This window comes from Anopheles gambiae, chromosome 3 (genome assembly GCF_943734735.2).
Source record: "Anopheles gambiae chromosome 3, idAnoGambNW_F1_1, whole genome shotgun sequence".
Lineage (NCBI taxonomy): Eukaryota > Metazoa > Arthropoda > Insecta > Diptera > Culicidae > Anopheles > Anopheles gambiae.
Window position 1 is genome coordinate 61660605 of NC_064602.1, and position 16106 is coordinate 61676710.

The window sequence follows — 16106 nt, forward strand, 5'->3', positions numbered from 1 at the left end:
TGCCTAATAATTGATAACAAATCATCCAATAATGATGTAACGAATGAAATCCAATACCAACGGCCAAAAAAAAATCAAAATTCAAAACTTAACCATCCTTGAATCGTAAATATAAACGTCTTTAAATGCTTGACAGTTGTATCTCATGCTTCTCATTCTCTCATGAGCGTCGAACGGATTTCGTCGTTCGAAGCCGGTACTCGCCCCGTATGTAACTGTTTCTATTTTTGTGGGTCAGGTTGAATACCTTCGGCTGAATTAAGGTGCCCTACACAAACTCATTCTGTTTTAAGTAAATTTCATTTGATGGGACGGAGTTTTAAATTCACTTTTCTTTAACAACGAAAACTGTCATAAGATTCTTGTTATGTTCTTCCAATGTCCTTCCATACACGATAATATCATCTAGGTAAACCAGACACTTTTCGAGGTTGAGCCCTGACACCGCAACTGTCATTAATCGTGAGGAAATTGATGGACTTTCTTTTAATCTCATTGGGAGACAAGTCTGTCCTGATGGGGTAGTAAATGAAGTGATTGGACTATCTGTCGGCTTCAGTTCGCATTGATTTTAACCCTGTGAGAGCTCCAAATGAGTGAAATATTTTGCGCCAATCAATTAATCTAGGATTTTCTCAATGGAAACTTATCATCTTGTGGTATAGTATTTATTTGTCTATAATCAACAACTAAACGCCAATTCTATTTTTCGTTTGCCGACTTTTTTTTTTGGACAAATAGGATAGGACTGTTCCATTTTGATTTACAGTAGAACGTTGCCGGTTAATCAATTTGCACGGATAGTGATCCAAGAAATGTCAAATTCATATAAAAATTATGAAATCTACTAGTAGAACATTATTTTAATCAATAACCATAGGATTAACAACTGTTCATGAACAAAAATGAATTTCGAAAATACCACTAGACACTACAGAGCTGCACAAAAAACTGGTTGCCCACTTGGCTATCGCTGCAAATGTTCGCCGTACGTTTGAACAGCTATCACATTTATGCGCACGGTCAAGTCGCCCGTCGGTTAACCCGCCCCCGGATAATCGACGTTGTACTGTACTTGGTTCTATAACTTCCCTTAAAATTTAATGGCCTTTTTTTTTCTTCTTCAGGTTTTTGGAATTGAGGTTCTCTGTATTGCTTAGTATATAAAGGATTTGAATTTTCCTTTAGGTTTAAAGAGGCGTACATAAGTTTAGTTGTGCTGATAGTATCATTTTATAAGCAAAAAATATCGTTGAATGTTAGACAAATGGTTTCAATTGATTATTTGTCTTCTTTTGACAGATGATTCAAGCTAAATTCACTAAGAGTTTGTCTAGCGTGATCAGTGTTGTATTTAGATTTGTTAATAGAAATTACAGAACATTCTGATGCTAGTTTTATAGTTGGTTTAACATTGTTAATTTTTACGTGCTTACTTGTTAGGTTAATTATGTTAATAGATTTTTTTCATTACAAGGATGGGAAATAGTATTTGATAAAACAAACTTAAGGGACAATTTCTTGATTCCCAACAACAATCGTGTGCACATATGTCCGGCGCACAAGTCAAGAGCTTGTAGTAACTTACGCGATGATTTAGGCACAGGAAAATAATTGTTCGGGAAACAGTATGGGATCACGGCGTACCACGAGGTAGTTTACAATACAGGGTTTTCCAATTGAGTTTAGACTAGCCGCATACTTTTTTTTGAATAGTCGCAATAGATTCTTGACAAGCATCCTCTATTTTTGATTACGAGCAATGGATTATTGACTAGGAGCAATTGATTTTAGCAGACTGGTTGCTGGCGCGGAGTGACCAGATTGTTTTTGAGGTTATCGGTAGGAAATCTAAAGCAAATTCGGTAATTTTCAGTAAAAACAACTTTTTATTCACTCATAAATTTTATTTAATTCCAATTTTATGGTTAAACGGTCAATAAAAGGTTGCTAATGGCTCGTTCCTGTCTTGCGGCCCTTTTTAACCCTTTATTTCGTTTGAATGGCAAATCTCCAGGCACAGGTTGGCGTGCTGCGATCTGGCTCTGGCTTAAGAAAGTGCCGTGTATCTGCGGTCGTATGTTGTGCTGTGTTGTGTGTCCCAAGTGCGAGTACCTGTACTGTGTCGCGTCCGGTTGTGTCTCGTACACAAACGATGCAACGTCTCGCGGATGCGTCGCGTATCCTGCATGGTGCATGTGTGTCGCGTACCCTGCATCCTGTTGTCGTGTTGCGTACATGCCGTGGCCATATTACATCGCACGAGGATTTAGTGTGTGTGTGTGATCCTCGCGTCGGGGTGTTGAACCACAGGATGTTGACTGCGAACGGCCATCCTTGTCTCGAATGTGCTGGCGCATGGAATTCTCCATGTCGCGGACCCACTCTTGAAACTCTTGCTCTTTTCGTCCCAAAGTGTTCGAGGGCTGCGCGATGGCTGTCTCGCCAGATTGCGCTTCCGCGATATCGAGCTATAGCAGCGCAAGCACAATACGCCGTGTATGTCGCTCGTCACTTTCCCATCGTGCACTTTCAGACGCTGATAGCGTCTCTTCCTCGTCGCGATCTGGATTTGCCGGAACGTTACCACCTGCCTCACCTGTCTTACTCGATGCTCGTTGTTGAGGGGTCTTACTTCCTTCTTAAGGAACGCCCCCCCGGGTGTCATCTTCTTGGCTGGTACTGCTGCAATTTTTCGGCCTTACTTGCTGCCCGCTCGTACACCTATTCCACGGTTGAACCTTCCGACGGGGAGAAAGTCTCGCGCAATGCTCCTGGGGTGGACGATGCTCCGCGGGGGCTAGTGTAAACGTTGACAGGTTCTGTTCCTTGGACAGTCCCTGCGGTAGCCGGCTCTGCCCTTGGCATACCACGCGATTGGTGCTGCTCCATTGCACTTGCACTTTTTTGGTCACAGGCACTTCGAAACACACCGCGCGTGATTTATTTATTTGACTCGCGAAACTACACGTCGAACGCCGTACACGAAATCGTTTGACGAATTTCCAAATTCAATTTATTTTGGATTTATCGAACCAAATTTTTTGGAGTGTTGGGAACTAAAACCAAGGTGGATTAAATTTCTTGCCAAAACGATTTATTTCAATAATACGCGCCAAAAAAAATTCCGTTTTCCGCGGATGGTTTAGGAAAAAGGCATGTTACGAAAAGAAAGTTCTAAGTAGGCGAGCCCTGCAACGGGTTCTACCAAACCGGGCGAAATGTGCAGCGAGAGTAGAAATGATCGGGCGAACCCGATCGTGGCCGGAACGCGATGAACACCCATGCGTGTGTGGGTGAGTGCTCGAGAGGCCGAAAGGGAAGAGGTTCGGGTTCGGGACATACCTTTTTTGTAGTTTTTCACTGCTTTTCTTACTTTGCTCTAATTGATTAGATTTGCTTAAGTACATAGTTCAACTTCTTTTGCGTGAAAATAAAGGTTAAAGCTGACCTCACAAACGCCTACTACGCGCCTCCTTGTGCTTACAAGGCACGTTCCTGTTTTGCGGCCCTTTTTAACCCTTTTCTTCGGTTTCGCTTCGAGTCTTTTTCGTTTCACGCCTACGCTCGTTTTTCATATCCCGTTTATGACAGGTAGTTGGATACCTTTGGTGAGAGGTTCCAACACAAGTATTGTCTTCCATAGTATCAATATAATTAATTATTTCACTTCTACGAGGCACATCTATGGATAAATTATAACTTGTATTATTTTGCAATATTCAAGAATTATTTTGAAAAATTAACACTGCTTCAAATTGTTACAAAAAATTGTACTAATCAGTCCCTTGACATCAGGTAGAAGCTGATATAAACTATGCACTTGACAATAGGAGGAAGCTGATGTAAAATATGCAATCTTATTTGATAAGAATGTGAGTGATAATTACAAATTTACACAAATGTATCCATCAATCCGGCTGTCTTTGAAATGCCGTTGATTCCTCTTTTTGTGATTTTAAAAGAAGTGTTCATAGAAATATTATTCGGAAGATATAAAGGGTTCAGAATATAATCGGATGCCCCGCTGTCTACTAAAAAAAAGCTTTCACATAATTATTTGTGTTCAGATGAGCGAAAAAAAATCGTTAATGATTGATTATCTTCGCTATCATGCGGGGGTTCCAGTTTTTCAGTATTATTTGTGGGTTCTGGTTGTGATAATGCCATTGTCGAGACCAAAAGATTGGGGTCTATTTTCTGTTTTTCCTATGTTGTGTTTATTTTGTGAAATTGCAGTGCAAAAAGAGAACGAAACAAAATTCTGACTTCTTACAGGGTTTCCCACGATTTATTGGTTGATTCCCATATATTTTTGGTGGGTTCCCATTTTTTTTTGTTGCGTTCTCACGATTTGTTTGGCTGTTTCCCAGAATTTTTTGGTCCAATGCATTGACATCCAACCGAAAAATACCAATAAATTATGGGATCGAACCAAAAATCTATTGGATACGATAAAAAAATCGTGAAAACTGACCAATCAATCGTGGTAAACCCTGTATATATCCCTCTTTAGAACCTGTCGTTTCTGATGGACACAATTCTTTCCGTTCTCAACTAACAAAACCCGCACAACGGTAGTTCTTCATTCCGTTAATTCAAATTATATTAATCGTAAAATGGCGGCCACCAAAATCCACCTCCAAAGAATCTCTTATATATCTCTCAAAAGGTAATAGACATACTCTGGAAGCTGGTCGTTTATAGATCCCTCACACTCTTTAAACGGTTACTACTCATACCACGTTGTCCTTCCCTGGATGAGTATCTACGATTCTCGCCAAAGACCACTCTCCGCTAACTTATCCTCTTCCTTCAGCATTACCATCTATCCCTCATTCAGCTGGTGTACTACCCTATTCTTCTGATAAGAATTATGCAATTCTCCCATGTATTCTACTCGCCATTTTCGCCAATGATCTTGTACAATTTGTTGTAACTGTTCTTTTAGCTTCATCCTATTCATAGGAACTTTTAACACATTCTGATCGGGTAGTGCTAACAATGATGTCCGTATAAGAAAATGGACCAGGTGTAAGAACATCCATTCTAAACATGTTATATTGTATTTGACATTCCATGTTTCCAATTAGTACAATTTGCTCAAAGAACTGTCAAATTTAGAATATACCGTATACCAAGAATGCGTATATAGAGTATGGCGTATATCAGGAAATATCTGTACCCATTAACTTACTAGCACTTAAAAGCTATCGCGGTTGCGAGGCCTCATGCGAGCTCGCAAACTGCTCTTAATTTGCTTACGGGTTTTTAACGCCAGTTTAAACCGCACTTCACACCAAGCGTTAAAGTTCTGCGAACAAAAACAACATTATTGTATGGGAGTTAAAAAATTGCTATTAAATTAAGTTTAGTGTAACATCTGAACATGTAGTAAGTCTTAAAACCTATTCTCATGCCATCAAGGGGTGTGTGAAAAGTTTCGTTGAAAATGATCCAGCCGTCTCGGAAGTTGCTGGCAAGAAACACCATGGCACAAGATTTTTATATATTTAGAAGAAGAAGAAGATAGATAGAATATAGATTGAAAAAATATTTTATGTTTAAAAAGGAACATTAAAATATGAAGTTTTTTTTGTTTTTTTTATTTCTTTCTTTCTTTAGAAATTTCTTTGAACTGACCTTTCGTTTCACATTACCGACCTGTTTTTCCAGAACATTGCGCTGCTATGATTGATTTTCACCCGTGGTTCCTCTGCTGCTTACTGTTTCTTTTCTCTGTCTTGCTTGTCGAAAACTGCTCGCCGTTCGCCACTCTGTTTCAGTTGTTCTCTAATAGGGTCGTCTCCGGTCACCAGAGGTCCGATTTTGGCACGACACGGTGCACGGTCCGATAACACAATTTCAGTCGTCTTGTGAGAGAGCGAGGATTGTAACGGCACTCACTGGATCACATTTCTCACTGACTACGGGGTTATTGCAGGCGTTCATCCAATACGGTGGTAATTCGCACTTTCAGTCGTCGTGTGAGAAAGCGAGTATAGTAACGGCACTCGCTGAGTCACGTTGGATTGAAACGGCACTCGCTGGATCACAATCTCACACAGTACGGGGCTGCTGCAGCTGTTCGTTCAAAACGGTGGTAATACGCTTCTGGTGTCATACAGCACATGGCGTGTGCCGTAGGATGCTCCAGCGTTGCACGTACAATGCAATGGTTTTAACAACTCGCTGTATATTTTGCTCTTTTTCGATGGTATTTTAGACCACACAATGTGAGGAATGTAACGTGACTTGCTATGTTTGTCTTCTCTTTGGTACTATTTTCGGTTACACAAGGGTTGTTACGACACTCGTAAGATACTGCTTGCGTTTTTTTTACACGAGGTTTGCTTTGCGGTTTAAAACTCTGCAGGATCGCCATGGAATGTTGTACAATAAACAGACGTTGGTTCAGTGGAACGTCCCAACGGAAAAAAGATCTGCTCGGGTTTACTCATTTCTTTTATACAAATTAACACTAAGGCAGTAGTCTAATCTTGTTGCGTGCAACATTGTTGCTGGCAAAATGTATGGATTTGACTGTTAGTGAAACTTTGTTGCCGGCCAAATACAAAACAATTTGATTTTTGTCCGATAACATTTTTTACCTTGGTCATAATCATGACGTATGAAATCACACAACAGCGCTGAGTGTTTTGTTGACATCTACTTCATTTGGAAGGTAAGCTTTTGTAATATAGTTTGTGGTGTATGTTTTATTTCTTCAATATATTTACAGAAATTGCGTGTAGGAAGATGAATGCCGAACTTCTCATAACTCTTGTTGGAGAAAAAAAGATGCTTGTGATGCGTGAAGGACTTTCACTACAAAAACGCGCCATTCAAGGAGAGAGTTTGGAGGGAAATTGCCGGGCAGTTGAATGAAGACCGTAAGTATCGAAATATTTGATATACTTTTGATTATTTCTTCAGTTATTAATGTAAATACCGGTCCTAGCTAGGATGTCCGGGAAGAAGTTAGCAGATTGACTAGTGTGAATATTATGCAACACATCTTAGAACAAGTATTTTACGCAATAGAAGTGCATACTCATCGCTGTCGTGGTTGCAAGTTGTTGATTGTGGAACTCAGGAAAGGTCACACGAAGAAAGTCCTTTAAAGCCTTAAACTCCTACCGGATTTGGGAATAAATGTAAATGAGAGTCGAAGGGAAGATATTATCCTAAATTGTGCATTACACGGCAGTATTCTCGAATAATAGAATGCTTCGTAAGTGGCGTAATCTAAATAATAACTTTATGGACGAAGTGTGTCTGACGAGACATAAAACATATCCTAGGAAAGTCCAATAGAGCATTGATACGTTCTCCGTAACCCTCTGAATCGAATCTGAATTTTAGTCCTCAAAATCGATTATCATATACTACCTGTTTTATGGTGATGCCATGAGCCTTTATACCAAATACTCTAAACACTGTATGGGCTACATGCCTTGAGTTGATAATTCAAAGGACGCATTATCTGGTTGAAACATGCATACATTTTTGCTCTGTTTTAACGATTTACCTTTAAAATTATTTTATTACCCTTAGACAGTCCATATCACTAGTGCTTATCGATGAACTCAAGCATTGAACCATTCCAAAAATATAGGCCAGTGATTGAGGTTTCTTTCAATAATATACAATAAAAAAGCTGCTTACCTGCAATAAAACCGTGGGTGCAAAAAGTTTGGGTTAACCCGAATGATTGAAGCAGCGATGGGTCGAAGTCACTCATACTTCCTTGCACCTACTGTTATCGTTGCACCTACTGAATCTACTTGTACCTTCTGTGTTAACTAGTAAGACTTCAGGTCGCTTATGGATAGCTCCGACCCAGTAGGTGCGGATAGACGCTCATATCGCTAATTCTCATTACGGTCTGCAGAGTAGTCACTGCATCGGTGTATCTGTTATAGAACTTCTTTAGCCACGGCGACAGTTACTGTCTATTAAGTGAGTGGTGCTAGATTGGATTCCAAAGGCACTAACAAGAGTAGGTTCATGCTTGAACCTAGCGCGCAATTGTAACCATGTTCTCTTCTGTTCGATTAACATTTTACAAATGAAGTACCGGTCTCGTAGTACAGTTGTCAACTCGTACGACTTAACAACATGCCCGTCATGGGTTCAAACCCCAAATGGACCGTGCCGCCATATGTAGGAATAACTATCCTGCTATGGGGGGGGGAGGGGTAAAATCCTTAAGTCACTGATAGCCAAGCCCATAAGTGTTATAGACAGGCCTTGACCGACAACGGTTGTTGAGCCAAAAGAAGAAGAATAAGAAGAAGAAGAAATGAAGTACACTGAACAGGTTGAAGCGAATTTATGAATCAGTCATGAATCAGGGTAAATTTGATAGCGGTGAATTTAGGAAGTGCAATACCCCCCTCCATAGCAGGTACGTTGAGTTTTGCGCTAAGTTGTTTGGTTATTAGTTTATTAGTCTAAAGGAAGTCGTAAGGAGTGCGTAATATACAACAAATAGTGAAACCAATAGATTTGAGATACCGCATGATGCTTCTTAAATTCATTTAGTAGTCGCCCATTGAATGTTGTTTAACACCGTGAACCGTAAAGTGTACTCTTGCTCATTGAAAATAAAAAATGAGTTAACGTTTAGTGTGATGTGCTTATTAAGAATACAGTCTGTTCCCGAGTTTCGTGGTTCCCGACTTACGCGGATTCGGAGATACGTGGTTTTCTAAATTTACAGATTAAATGCCAAATCAGTTCAATTTCCTGCAAGAATTGTCCAATACAGTATAAATTGCATTTATGCTAATTCACTTTCAAGCAAAAAATATCAGATATTCTGCACAAATCGGATCAAATAAATGATAAATTGTATAAAATTTACAATTTAAATTTACAAAATTTACAATCTGACAGCTGCCAACTTAGTGTGTTTACTGCTTGCGCTCCGCATTTATCCACGACTTTATCCGTGTAATCGGTTTTCGTTCTAACTGATTCCAGTATTACTGTGTCCATAAGTGCAGTTTCCGTGATCCTGCTATTGCTTTCCTGACGATAACTACTGTGTTCACGATATTTTTGGCTTCTATTCGTGGCTCCTTCGACGTTCATCCGCAGCTGCATCTAAAATGGAGGACGTGTGTTATGCATGTTCTGAAGCACTGGGCCCGGTTGAAGGCTCAATTACATGCCTGTATTGTGAGGGCACCTTCCATCTGGCGTGCACGAAAGTGCCCATATCAGTGATCGACGAAGTGAAAAGGATGCCTTCGCTGCACTGGAGCTGCATTGCGTGTACTAATGCGATTGGTAATCCGCGAAGCAAAATGTTTAAGGGTACGGGTATGCAAGTTGGCTTTCAAGCTGCCCTCACAGCTGCCATTGAAGCAATGAAGTCCAGCTTAGTCCCACCGGTAGTGTAAGAGATTCGGGATGGCTTTGCCGGATTCGCCGCGTCCCACTCACCATCCTTCCAGCACTTCAACTAATTTCCACCGGATGCACTTCCTAACGGAAAAAGACGGAGATTATTCCGCGAAGTAGTTGCATCCTCGGATACCATGTTTGTTGACAGTGCAGCAACCTCAAACATCACAAATACCAACAACACTCACCGGATCGATCGACCTTCACTACCACCTATAAAAACAGGCACCAATACTACCTCAGTTCCAATACCTACTGTGTCACACATACCAAAAACTGATTACTTGCGGCTGCACCTATCAAGATTGGCTGCGTCCGTCACCATTGAACAAGTTATTTCGATGGTGAGTTCGCAGCTGGACACCCCAGACGTAATCGCTTTTAGCCTATTAAAAGCTGGAACGGTTCCTAACTCCCTGAGTGCGATAACATTCAAGGACAGGATCCCCCCTGTCCTTCGTAGCAAGGCGCTTAACGCAGCCTCTTGGCCGGCCGGGCTCGGTGTGCGTGAGTTCATCTCGCTCCCGCCGCGATCTCTTCAATCACGCACACATCACACGAACACTTACATATCACTACCGCCACAATCCCGCACTCAACATTCTCCGGTAGCGCCACAGGCATGCACTCAGCTCTCACCGTTGCCACAACAGTCTCGCATCCAACACAACAATCCTTACTCACCTGCACTTATCTGTGAACCTTCGCAGACACAAGCTGAACACTCACCAACCGATATGAATCGCACTCTCACTTCACCTACTCTTCCGTCCACATCACGAGCAAAAACGCGTCAAACTACAATGGCTCAATTTTTTCCGAAGTAACCGCACCACAGCAGCACAGTCATATGGTACTCACACGGTCCGAGCAAACCCTTCGACAACACAGACACTCATCATACACTCACCATCTACGATAAGCTCCGTCACTTCCAACATACCAACACTTCATTACATCAAGCAAACAGCGATCAAGCGACGCGTATAACCGTGTTTTATCAAAATGTGCGTGGTCTGCGTTCTAAAACCGATGAGTTCCGTTTATCGGTAATGGAGACTGAATACGATGTATTGGTACTCACTGAAACCTGGCTTAATCCCTCTATTCCCACCGCTCTCTTGTTTGGAGCTCAGTATCGTGTTTACCGTTGCGACCGAGATACCACCAATAGCTCTCACTCTCGCGGGGGTGGTGTTCTAATTGCATGCAGTGTTTCCCTCTCGTCGTACGCGAATCATGTGCTGTCCCAGACACTCGAGGTAACATGCATCTGCATTCAGCTTAGCAACCATCGTTTGTATATTGCTGCAGTCTATCTTCCACCAAATCACAGCACAGACGAGACGAAAATAAATGAACTGCTAAAATGGGTCAATGAAATTTGCGCCTCCTTATGTCCGGATGATAGATTTTTCCTCATCGGTGACTTTAATCAGCCTACTCTCTCTTGGTCACCTGCACCTACAACAAGATACGGCTTTTAGTTTTTTCGAGCCTCATACTCAATCAGCACGATGTGCCCAATTAATTGACGGATTGCACCTGAACGCTTTATATCAACTCAACAACAACAAAAACTATCTGAACAGAACTCTTGATCTGATTTATGCAAATTGGCCAGCTGCTTCAGCCTCATCGCCCATACGGACCTCTAATACCCCCCTACTGCCGGTCAATCACCACCATCCACCATTGGAGTTCAATCTCAACATTGATACTCCCACCGCCCAACTACCATCTAATGTTGCGGAAAGGTGGCTCGATTTTAGTCGTATTAATTTGCCTAAGCTCGAGAGTTTGATCTCACTATATGACGAATCTTTTGGCTGCTCGAACTTTTTAACTCTTGACCATGCTGTCGATGATTTCTCTGAGTTTATGCGAATGGCACTTAACGAATGCGTCCCCGTCAAAAAGCCGCATCGAGGTCCGGCCTGGGGTGACCGCACACTACGTACATCGAAAAGAGCGAAACGTGCTGCATATCGTAACTCGCGTGATCGAAGGTGTCCCGCTTTGCGGGTTTACTACAATAGCGTCCACGCAGTTTATCGACGTTATAACAGAATCTGCCACCACAGGTACCTACGTAATATAGAAAAAAAGCTGCGCGTGCATCCTCAACACTTTTGGTCCTATGCAAATAATAAGCGCAAATCTTCCGGCTTCCCAGGTTTGATCTGCTACAATGGGAACCGAGCTCGCACACTCCCAGATATGTGCGAATTGTTTGCTACACGTTTTGAGGACACTTTTGTTTCTGAAAACATGCACCCCGAGGCTCTTCATGCTGCTCTTACTAACACACCCGCAGATGCACTTCGTCCCATGCTTCCGTTCATTAATACCTCGTCAGTTACCCGCGCCATAGACCGTCTAAAGATGTCCTACAAAGCCGGCCCTGATGGCATCCCGGCAGTGATCCTGAAAAAGTGCACTGCGTCGATTGCTCCGTTACTAGTAAAAATCTTCGAGGAATCGCTACGTTCATGCACCTTTCCTGTCTCCTGGAAGGTCTCGTGGTTAACATCAATCCATAAGAAAGGCTGCAAGAATGAGGCTTCTAACTATCGCGGCATTACATCGCTAGGGGCCATTGCAAAAGTGCTTTAGCTGCTTGTTTATGAACCGTTACTGGCTTCTGCCCGCAATTACATCAGCCCGAATCAGCACGGATTTGTCCCTAACAGATCAACAACCACAAACCTTATGCAATTCGTCAGTAGCTGCCATAAATCCATTGATGCTCGCTTTCAAATAGATGTCATTTACACCGATTTAAATGCCGCCTTCGATAGGATATCTCACGTCATATTACTAGCAAAACTCGACAGACTTGGCCTTCCAGATCCTCTAGTTGCTTGGCTGAGATCATACCTAATGGGCCGCGCTTATTCCGTTAGGATGGAGCCCCATTTATCTAGATCCCTCCGTGCTTCTTCTGGCGTCCCTCAAGGCAGCAATCTGGGACCTTGTGGTGATCAGCGCCACCTACATGTGAAACACCATGCGTCAGAGCTTTAGAGCTTTAGCTTTAGTTTGAGAGCTTTAGAGATTAGCGCAGGCGTAAATTAGTACAGGTGTAGGTGTAATATGATCGTCAAGGAATGAGAGCCTAGACAAGCGAGTTAGGCTAGTTAAGAAAGTCAAGAGAAAGGGATCGCTCTCTCTGTGCTAGACCGCCAGGCTGAACGGACGCGAGGATCGCAGTACAATAAATAGTAATTTCCTCCGTATACATCGACACCGGAATATTACAACCTTTACTATCTGTCCTTTATATAAATTATGTTTCCACGGTCCGTCTTGTCGATAATCACCTGCTCTATGCGGACGACACCAAAATCTTTAGTCAAATCCAGGGACCAGACGACCATCGCATACTCCAGGCTTCACTAGAAGAATTCGATAACTGGTGCACGCGAAACTCCTTAACCATTTGTGTTGATAAGTGTGTTATCATCACCATCAGCCGTTCGCGCACTGCATTTCGAATACACGCTAAACGTGCAAACTTTGCAGAGAGTCGATTGTGTCAAGGACTTGGGTGTTTTCGTCGACGCGAGACTCACGTTTGAGCAACACCTTGATCACGTTGTGACAAGATGCAGTCAATTGTTAGGTTTAGTCGTTAACATGACTCGCGAGCTCTCTGACCCAATCTGCACCAAAACTCTTTATTGTGCTCTTATTCGGTCAGTGCTGGAATATGGCAGCGTTGTTTGGTGGCCCTTCTCTGCTCGGGTTGTTGCGCGCTTGGAGTCCATCCAGCGTAGGGCTACCTGTTTCGCGCTCCGTTCGTGGGGCAGCAACAACGACTACACAACAAGGTGTTTGTTGCTCGGGTTACCCCAACTCGACGACCGGATACGAAATGCTAGGCTGGCTTTTATCTTTGGGCTTCTCAATGGTAGCATCGATTGTCCGGTTTTGCTCTCGTCGATACAGCTGTACGTGCCTGCAAGAACTCTCCGCCCTCGGGCGATGCTGGCCATCCCAGAGATAAGGACCGCCTTCGCCTCCCGAGACCCGTTTTTGCGTGTATGTCTTGCTCTGAATGTGGAATGTGATGCGTATGAACCCGGCATGACGATGGCAAATGTGTTGAGTCGCATTAATTTACTTCGCGCCTCTCGCCAGAATCTTTAGCGTCCTTGTTATTGCTATTGTTGTTATTATTGTGTTATTGTAAGGCGTGTGACTATTCATGTTACATTCCTATTGTACCCTTACATATATCAAGAGGGCTTATGAGGTCCGTCGATCATTAATAAATATATAAATATAGAAATATACAAAAGTACGAAATTGAATCAATAATACTGAATAACCAATTTATTTTGGTCAAAACCCGCGAAATTCGACTTACGCGGATAATCGAGTTTTATTCATTTTATTTATTTATTTATTTATCTACAAGTGTCCACCGAGATACGACTGTATTTGGGACCGAAAAAATGTCCCAAAGCAAGGCGTAAGTCGAAAAAGTCGTATGTCGAATATCTATAAATATAAAGTTTATAACCGACGTTGAAGAGTTTGAATTTATGATATCGTGTATATTATTTACAGTAATGTTCGATAATGTAATAATTATATTTCAAAAGCCGTACACAATGTAGATATTAAAGATCGGGTTGTTTTGGAATCCTTGGAAATGTGTGTATAACGGTTATCAGCCAAAAAATTCAAAAAAATACATCAATTTCTTGTCGATGACAACTTTGACCTGTCAAAATCAAATTCGTCGTATCTGCGAATCGTCGTAACTCGAGGGGGTCGTAACTCGGGGCACGCCTGTATTCAGAAACTAATTTTATTTATTTTAATTTTAGCATTGTTATATATTATCATGTTTATGACATAAATTAATTTTTGAATCGGTCGCGTGTAGCATATGTTCTACGTGTTGAGTGGTTATTTTACCTTGAAGGAGTGCTACTTGAAAGATTTATATTATTACTAAGAAAAGAGTTTATGAATGTTTCATGTTCTTTGAAATCCATACTAATGTTGTGCAACAGACAAATTGTTTTTACAATTATATCAACATGCTGTGGAGTAACTTGTAATTCAGTTTCGAAGCACCTCCATTTAGGTCAGTATACAAAAAGCACACTCAACTGTGCGGTGAGCACGACTCAAAATTTATTTTGTCGGCGTCTTCGCTGGTAGGGTAAAGATGCATTAGATATTTCTTCAAAGGGTACCCTTGATCTCCTAGCAACACAAATGTCATATTCTCAGAGGTACCAGGTAGCGGCCTAGGAGGTACATTGAACAAATTGTACTCTAAGATATAAAATGTTTTACTGCTTTGAAATACGCCACTGTCACTACGTCGTCCATAATCTCCTACATCAATGAGTATGAATTTACATTTGGCGACAGCGATAGCCAGAAGATGTACTGAGAAGCATTTTTTGTAATTACGAATATGATAAAGTTTGATACGAATATGTTTTCCGTCAAGGGATCCAATACATTTTGTAAAATTCATAGTACTGTATATGTGATCAGATATTTTCAAAAATCGTTCTGTTGTTGCCTGTGGTATGTGGACTTCCTTCAGGGATTCCCAGATTGCTCCACATGTTGTGTAAATTATGTCAGCGATGGTTTGATGAGATATGCAGAAACAGTCTTCCAAGGCTCTGTACGACAATCCGGTTGATAAAAACCTATAAAATATATAAGTATAATTTACTATTTCATTTTTTTCTTTTAAGCTTCTAAAATAAAACACAAGTGGCATACTTTAAGGACGCAATTCAGTCGAAAGCTGAATTAAATGAATCAGCCAACGGGTTCAGCAGCTGCTTGTTCACCCAAATGGAAGTATTTTGATCAGTTATCTTTCCTGAGGGATTCATTTAAATCAAGGGGCAATACATCGAATGTTCCATTTCGTATGGAATATACTGAAGGTACAGTATCGGACATTAAGATAGGACCCTTTTTTTCAATGCACCGTGCACTTGTTTTGCCACGTTACTTGTGTTTGTGTGTGTGTATGTGTGTGTGTGTATGTGTGTGTGTGTATGTGTGTGTGTGTATGTGTGTGTGTATGTGTGTGTGTGTGAGTGTGTGTGTGTGAGTGTGTGTGTGTGAGTGTGTGTGTGTATGTGTGTGTGTGTGTGTATGTGTGTGTGTGTGTGTGCATGTGTGTGTGTGTGTAGTAGTAGAAAGAGAGTGTGCTTTTTAATGTGTATTTGCAAGTGCGGGGGTTTGTGTCTGAAAAACATAGCTTGCCATGATGTCATATTGCGTTGAAATTATTCTTATTATGTGTGTTATCATGTGAAACATTGTGCGTTTACACTTGGATAAAAACTAAAGTTTGCATCGACAGCAGCGCTTGTTCCTCGGACGAAAACGCAGGTGTGCTGTTTCATGAATGTGAATGCGACACCGGTGCGAAATGGACACGCGCACAATAGCAATGAACTCGGCATTCCCTCACAGGTGTTTCTCCAGTGCACGCCATTGAAAGGCCTTCGTGCATCTCTGCGGTGCACGTTGTGTGCGAATGGTAAACTTGGTGCGTGCATTGAGCTGGCGCGCATTTATTCTTTTCAATGGGCGTTTTGTTTCATGAGCGCGGCAGTATTCTTTTCTCGATTTTGAAGGGAAGACGCTTACTCGCGTACTCGTTGATAGTTTTTATTCATGCGATGTTTTCGCTGCTC

At 41.7% G+C, this 16106-nt stretch overlaps 1 long non-coding RNA gene across 1 annotated transcript; it reads left to right on the top strand.

Annotated features, from left to right (window-relative positions):
• The first annotated feature begins 2675 nt into the window (after positions 1–2675).
• LOC133393952 (uncharacterized) lies at positions 2676–15419 on the top strand. Its single transcript, XR_009766525.1, has 3 exons — positions 2676–6685; positions 6743–6893; positions 15147–15419. It is a non-coding gene; the product is annotated as an uncharacterized LOC133393952 (long non-coding RNA).
• The last annotated feature ends 687 nt before the right edge of the window (positions 15420–16106 follow it).